Raw genomic sequence first — 8,359 nt, forward strand, 5'->3', positions numbered from 1 at the left:
TGCGGATTAATACCTTTCAAGTATTTGAACGTCTGTATCATATCACCCCTGTTCCTCCTTTCCTCCAGGGTATACACGTTCAGGTCAGCAAGTCTTTGTTCATACATCTTGGAACGCAAATCCCATACCATTCTCTTAGCTTTTCTTTGCATCGCTTCCATTTTTTTAACATCCTTCGCAAGGTACGGCCTCCAAAACTGAACACAATACTCCAGGTGGGGCCTCACCAACGACTTGTACAGGGGCATCAACACTTCCTTTCTTCTGCTGATCACACCTCTCTCTATACAGCCTAGCAACCTTCTCGCTATGGCCACCGCCTTGTCACACTGTTTCGTCGCCTTCAGATCCTCGGATACTATCACCCCAAGATCCCTCTCCCCCTCAGTACCTATCAGACTCTCCCCGCCTAACACATAAGTCTCTCGTGGGTTTCTATTCCCTAAGTGCATCACTTTGCATTTCTTCGCATTGAATTTTAATTGCCAAACCTTAGACCATTCTTCTAGCTTCCTCAGATCCTTTTTCATGTTTTCCACTCCCTCCCAGGTGTCCACTCTTACAGATCTTAGTATCATCCGCAAATAGGCAAACTTTACCTTCTAACCCTTCGGCAATGTAACTCACAAATATATTGAACAGAATCGGCCCCAGCACCGATCCCTGAGGCACAAGGCGCAGAAAATAGGTACTAATGTGTGCTTCACTTTTGAGTTTGCCTGCGCATGAACACAAGAGCTGAGCTTACAGTGGAACTGTTCTACACTAGTGCCAAGCACGTTCTCCCTTTGCTTTCACTTTTACAGTGCACATATAGTTTGAATACCATTTCCTTTGAGTATTGGCGAGCTAGTTTTCTGCGCTGTTCCGACAGTATGGGTTCTGCGCTGTTGGCTTTACAGTGGGAGTTCTAAGCATCGGTCTGTTGGTTAGTATTCTGTAAACTATGTATGCAAAATATGAAGTGTGCAATATAAGGTCGGTGAGGACTTGGGAAGGGCATGGGTGGGTCAAGAAAATACTAGCTTTTATGTACCTAGCTGTCTACATTTAGATATGAGCATTTACCCCAGTCATTGAGCTCATGTAAACCTAAAGCTAGGCATGCAAATGCAGACTTACACTAGTATACTATAACGGCAATTGGGCATGAAATTTCCAATACAGAATTTGTGCTTAGTGAGCATCATCCCAACATCTAATTTTAAGCGAGCCGTTATGTCTGGAGCTGTGAGCCCTTGGACCACAGTGGGAAGGTAGGCTATGGTTGACGAGTCACTGCCTGGACGAGGTGCCCAAAAGCGGAAGACATTCTGGCATGGGAGTGGCAGCATCATAGGAGCACTCTCAGGAACAGGATAGGTAAAAACTCAGGAACAAGCTTTATAAACGTCTCAGGAACAAGGTCTGTAGGCCTCTTGGGAACAGACTCAGAGAGCGTCTAAGGAACAGACACTGTATGTATCCCAGGAACAAGGTCTGTAGGCTTAAAGCCCTATTCTATAATCTGCGCTTAAAGTTAGGCACAGTTTCTAGAATAGCACTTATACCCAGGGATTGTGCCTAGCTTCAGGTGTGGCCATTTTCACCAACTGTAATGTGGTGTAAATGTATGCAGCTAAATTGGGTGTGTATCCCCTATATTCTACAACAACTTGCACGAATGCTAGGAACACCCCTGTTCTGCCCATGATCCTCCCATTTCCACGCCTCTTTGTTTTACTCACGTGCAAAATTTAGGTGTGGATTCCGCTTCTAAATTTATATGTGAAAGTTCTAACTAAATCTAATTAGCGCCAATAACTGCTTGTTAAAAAAGCTAGTTATTGGCACTAATTAACTCGTTATTCAATTAAATTGCACGTGCAAATTGGGCGCACACCCAAAATTTTGCATGCAATTTCTGGCGACGTTATAGAGTTAGGGGGCATATGTTTCTGTAGAGCCCCCTTTAGAACTTGCTTTTCTTTTGGATGCCTTTGCTGTGCATGCAAACTGCCTTGCAGGCTCTTTATTTATTTATTTATTTATTTATTTATTAGGATTTATTTACCGCCTTTTTGAAGGAATTCACTCAAGGCGGTCTACAGTAAGAATAGATCAAACATGAACAGGAGGCAATTAGAGTGGTAAAAATATTCGAACAACAATACAAAGTATGGCATGGTATACTACTTGCAATGACAACACAATATGTACTAGAACATTATAATTGGTAGTGAAGGGTAAGGCAAAGTTGTAGCATATAGGTGAGTAAGAAAGTAGGAAGAATTAGAAAGTACGGTGATTGATTTGAAGAAAGTTGCACATGAGGTCACTTGCCACTTTTCGTCTCTTGAAAGTTAAATCTACAACTTCTAAAAAAATTATTTATTTATTTAGATCATTTATACCCCGCCTATTACCACATAAAGCAGCCCCTAGGTGGCTTACAATGAACTAATGAAACATTTACAATGACAGTGGGAGGAAGAAGGGAAGGGAATATAACTACAATATTTAATCAAATAGGTTTATTCCTGATTTACCTTGTCTCATAAATTATGTTGTAAATTAGATGTCACCACACTACAGCGTTAGAGGAAAATATTTTTGGCTGTTCATAGTTGTTTTGCATGCTTCAGGCAATGCACATCTGTTTGTTGTATGTGTACCACTGTTTCTCAGTTACCAGGAAATAAAGCATGTTTATTTCAAAATAATCTTTGCATGCAATCTTGATGTGTTGTGGCTTGCAAGATAGAGCTTAAAAGCTTATTGGCCACATGTCTGTGATTTCTGGAATTGTGATGAGGCAACATCCAAAAAAGGTCTGATAGGATTGGTTCTATTCAGAACTGTAAGTAATAGAACTTAATAGAACAAAAGAAAAGTCCCCAAGGAAAAATTAGTTTTGAAAACAATTCAAATGTGATTATGGTGTAATTTCTTTCAAGAAGAATTTCAGCAAGTGTAGTGGTTAGGGTGGTGGACTTTGGTCCTGAGGAACTGAGTTCGATTCCCACTTCAGGCATAGGCAGCTCCTTGTGACTCTGGGCAAGTCACTTAACCCTCCATTGCCCCATGTAAGCCACATTGAGCCTGCCATGAGTGGGAAACCGCAGGGTACAAATGTAACAAAAATAAATAAAAATAAATAAAATACCCAACAACTAGATGGAAATGGGTGCACCTTATTCTGGAAATCATGCAGAAATTCTAAATTGAACTATAGATAAGTTACAGAATGAAAAGCCCATTTAAAGACCCTTATGCTAAAGGGTACTACATCCTAACATGCGCTTAGCATGTGAAAAACAGCCTACTACAAAATGTGTTAAAATATTAGCACATGCTAAGCACGAATTAACTGCTTTTTTAAAGGGGCCCTTTTACAAAGGCGTGCTGAAAATGGCCTTCGGTAGTGTAGACGTGTGTTTTGGGAGCACGCAGAATCATTTTTCAGCGCACCTATAAAAAATGCCTTTTTAAATTTTTTGCCGTAAATGGACGTGCGGCAAAATGAAAATTGCCACGTGTCCATTTTGGGTCTGAGACCTTACTGCCAGCCATTGCCCTAGCAGTAAAGTCTCACACAGTAATTGGGCGGTAAAGACCTAAAAGTGTCAAATTCCACTTTGCGCGCGTCCGATACACGCGTCCAAAAATAAAAAATATTTTTCAGACGCGCGTATCAGACACGCGCCAAAAATGAAATTACTGTAAGAGCCACACGGTAGCTGGGCGGTAACTCCATTTTGGCACATGTTGGGTGCGTGTAGACGCTTATGTGGCTTAGTAAACAGAGCCCAAAATAAATAATGGATCCAGACATATCAAAAAGTTCTAATATAAATTCTTTTATGTTAGTATATAAGGACCTCAGCAGTATCAAGTTGTAATATTGAAACTCTTCACAGCGATTTACATACCAGTGTTGTCATTGGACCATACCTCCCTCCTTCCTACTTCTTAAAGATTTTATTCTTAAATTTGTTTAACTCGTAATAGAATGTGGGCACAGGGGAACTTCTCATCCAACATGGCACATGTTTCACTATAAAGCTTTTTCAAGGAGGTCCCCTAAAATAGAGAGTATAAACAATAAAATCCCAGCTTTCTATAACTATTTAGACATCATTTTAGTAAAATTCTTATCTAATACTAGCCACTGCTCATCTTGCCGACTCAAGACTAATACAGCCAAGATGGTGGCCGCATATTCTATATGCTAATTTATATTGTCAGATGATGGCTAGCCCACCAATCACAAGATACCTGGCTCAAACTAATGTCATCCATTCAATTTCAGCATTAAGCCCTTAGGGGTTATTGTGTTTAATGACAAAATCCACTCTTGGTCTTTATAATTCAATAAATTCTCATAATCTCCACTCTTCCATCCCACTACAACCTGATCAATAACTTGCCATCGTAAGTCAGTAATGGAATGTCCTTCTTTTAACCAATGCTGTACCAGAGGGGCCTGCTCATTCCTAGTAGTAATTCTAGATTTATGTTCAGTTAATCTCAACTTTATTGGTGTACTGCTACTGCCCACATATACCAATTTACAGGGGCATTGTACTATATACTATATTAGAACTGTCACAGTAAGTTATGTCTGATCATCACTCCAAATTGGACCCGCCATAGTCAGCGTGCACCATTGGCATTTTCCGCATGGACCATGATCCCCCGGTGTAGCATTACTCTCAACATGGGTCAATAGACAATGATAACAAAAGATAAAATATTTCCTTAGATTAGAGTATGCTTCAGAAAGGATCACATTGTTGTCCTTATTTACTGGAAAAACAATCCAAAAAGAATCCATGTATGGAGTAGCTCACAACGAGAAGAAAAGTGGGAACAAAGACCACGGGTTCCAGAGACTGGATCACACAATATTTTATGTTACAAACAAAATTTATTTAAAAATGTATTAAAAATCAAAAATGACTCATTTTTGATTTTTAATAAATTTTGTTTTGAACTTAAAATATTGTGTGATCCAGTCTCTGAAACCTGTGGTCTCTGTTCCCACTTTTCTTCTCATTGTGTCCTTATTTACTAACATTTGAGGCCAAGTTACCATGCTGGCATGACAGCATTTGCTAATTTGCATGCCAATTGCATGCTCTGTTATGAAGTAGGAACTAGATGAGTTATGGGTGGAGAATGGATATGGACTGCACATTGAGTTAGTGCATAGTACTTTTCTGCGTCCCAGCTGTCCCAGCTTCCAATAGGAAGTATTAAGTGCATCCATGCTATCCGTATGCATTTATCACGGTCAAAACTGTAAAATTAAAAACCCATACACTCCAAACAGCCTCTATAACCTACCCCCACTCTCTACCCCCATCCATAACCCACCATCCCCATTAAGCCTTTTTAACCCACACACCCACATGAGCATCCATAACTCACCACCACACCCCCAAGAAGATTCCCATCTACCCTTCACCCCCCATTCTTCCTTGGTACTTACCAGGGGTATTCCTAGTTAGTGGAGGGCAGATGCCTATGACTAATGTCGCCCTATATTTCTGCTTATGGAGTAACCAACGGCAATCCTGATTTATGTTTTCCCTCCCCTTGTGTGTACTCCCTCCTCCCACTTTCCTAACAAATACTGTAGTTCAACCTCCTTTCCCCCCTTTTGTCTGTCTTTCTATCTCCTACCTATGACTCCCAATTTTAGAATGCAAGCTGCTCAGACAACATGATTGATGGGCAGAGTAGAAACTTTGAATAAACTTGGAAACGTGGACACTTGCAATCCTTAGATGCTGCTGCTCTATCACTGGTCTAGGTTCAAAATGATAACTCTGACCTCTAGTCACTGTTCCCTCTAAGCTGACTGGGAGTCCTCCACCTACAGTCCTACCATTAGGGGGGGTTGCTGTTTCACTAGCACAATTTCAATGTTGAGGGAAGACCAGCTCTACACCCTTGTAATTGAAAACACAATGTTGAAGCCCCCCCCCCCTCCCTCCGCCCCACTGGCAGCAATGCAGTTAGAGGAATCCTGCTCAGCTTAGAAGAAACAGTGCCACTAGTGGTAGCCTTGTACTACTACCACTAGGGTTCAATCTGCCAAATTAGGAGTGTACGGGGGAGATCAGAGGTTAGGGTAGGTAGAGACGCCAAATCATTTCTTAATATGGGTTGTAATAAGTGAAAGTACTGACAAAAGATTTTGATTTTCTTTCAATGGAGTGTTATGACATCAGTTGATATTGGTTGTTTTTTTTTTTTAGTCCAGTATCCTTTCTTCTCCCAGCCTTTTTGGCTCATTTTATTACTTGCAAGAACATGTGTTTTACTTTTCACTTTTTGGTTTAGACACTTTAAACATATTTTAATTTCACTGTATTTTTTTTTATTTCATAGTTTGCACTTTTTAGATTTTTCCTCCTCTTGTTTCCTTTCACTTGTGATGTGTGTCAACACTTTTATCACACTTTCACTTGTGTCCCTTTGTTTTTTAGTACCTTTATCCCTTTTCATGATGTGTTGTGAGCAGATTCATGTACATTTTTTCTACTTAGAGAGGTTTATTAAGATCTTTTCAGAGCATAGCTTGATGCTTCTTCAAATACTTCTGTTTCCCTCTAGTTTCATTAGTATCTACTCTGATTTGACAGGAGTGCGGGCGTGGCAAGATGGCAGGGTGACTCGGACAGTGAGAGAAACACTGTGCTCTAGCTGGATGGTTTTCTTCAAGAAATTTCTTTTTTCTTCAATATGCCACATACTAAGAGGAAAGGGAATGTGAGGTTTGCTCCCTCGCCTACCTCTACATCGTCCCCAATCCAGCAGAGACTGGATCGATTCCTCACCGGAGCCTCCCCAGCAGAACTGAGGGTGATTCCCGTAGCGGAGGAAACTGAAGGAGCGGAGCCTCTGCTGGGACAAGAAACATCGCTATCTCCCCACTCAGTTTCCAACATTCTTCCTTGTCTAGCTTCCGCTGCTTCGCTTAGAAAAAGCCCACACGCTTCCAGAAGTGTAGCGTTTGAGTTCTCTGGCGAGGGTATAGCGTTGCAGAAAGGGAGCCTGGAAATTGAGACCTGTGGGTTTCCTGAGGCCTCAGATACAACGCAGGAGGTAAATCTTGGACAAATATGGATAATGCTTAATAAAATAAACTTCTCTTCAAAAATCTTCAGGTGAGGTATCTGCTTTGTATCTCAAGTTTGAAGATTTGGTTAAGAAAGTGGATTCAGTGAAGGAAGATCTCTCTACCCAGGTTAAACAAATTCAAACTGAAGTGAAACAACTTCAAGACTTTAACTTTACTACAACTAAAGATAAACTGGCTCTCCATAAAAAAATTGAGTAGATAGAGAACTTTAATAGGCGTTTAAATCTTCGCCTTTTAAATTTTCCTAAAGTTCCTGGGACTTTGCCTATTGACTTATTTAAAAGATATTTGCTTGAAAATTTGAAAATTCCTCAGGAAGCAATTCCACCTATTAATAAGATTTACTATTTACCTAAGAACCCGGTGAAAAATGAAGGCAAAAGTAAAGGTGGAGAAGATATGAATATTGATGTGGACAACATATCTGCCATTTTGGAGCAATCGATAGAAAACACTACGGAGAGAGCCACGCTCTTGGTATCTTTTGTTTTCGAACAAGACCTCAATACTATTTTAAGACTTTACTTCAGACATTCAAAAGTTCCTTTTGATCCAGGAAAGATATGGATTTACCCAGATGTTACTAAATTGACCCAAGAAAGGAGAAACATTTTCTTGACAGTGAAACAGGAAGTTTTGAAACTCAGGGGGACTTTCTTCCTCGCCTATCCATGTAAATGTTTGATTCACTATTTAGATGCAAGGTATATATTTTATACACCTGAACAATTAAAAGCATTTCTTGATTTGAAAAGGTTAAAATAATGTTGGATATTGTAAATTTGGTGAGGTAAATCACATGTGGAGGGGCATAATCGAATGGAAACGCCTATCTCCATGGGCATTTATCTCCGAGAACGGGTCCGTGAAGGGGCGGGCCGAACCGAATTTTCGAAAAAATGGACGTTTTTGAGCTGGACATTTGTTTTTTTTAGCGATAATGGAAACTAAAAACGCCCAGCTCAAAAACGTCCTAATCCGAGCCATTTGGTCATGGGAGGGGCCAGGATTCGTAGTACACTCGCCCCCCTGATATGCCAGGACACCAACTGGGCACCCTAGGTCAGTGCGGTGGACTTCAGAAAAAGCTCCCACATGCATAGCTCCCTTACCACGGGTGCTGAGCTCCCAACCCCCTTCCCCCAAAACCCACTACCCACAAATGTACAACACTACCATAGCTCTTAGGGGTGAAGGGGGCACCTACATGTGGGTACAGTGGGTTTT

The sequence above is a fragment of the Microcaecilia unicolor genome, chromosome 4 (genome assembly GCF_901765095.1).
Source record: "Microcaecilia unicolor chromosome 4, aMicUni1.1, whole genome shotgun sequence".
Taxonomy (NCBI): Eukaryota; Metazoa; Chordata; class Amphibia; order Gymnophiona; family Siphonopidae; genus Microcaecilia; species Microcaecilia unicolor.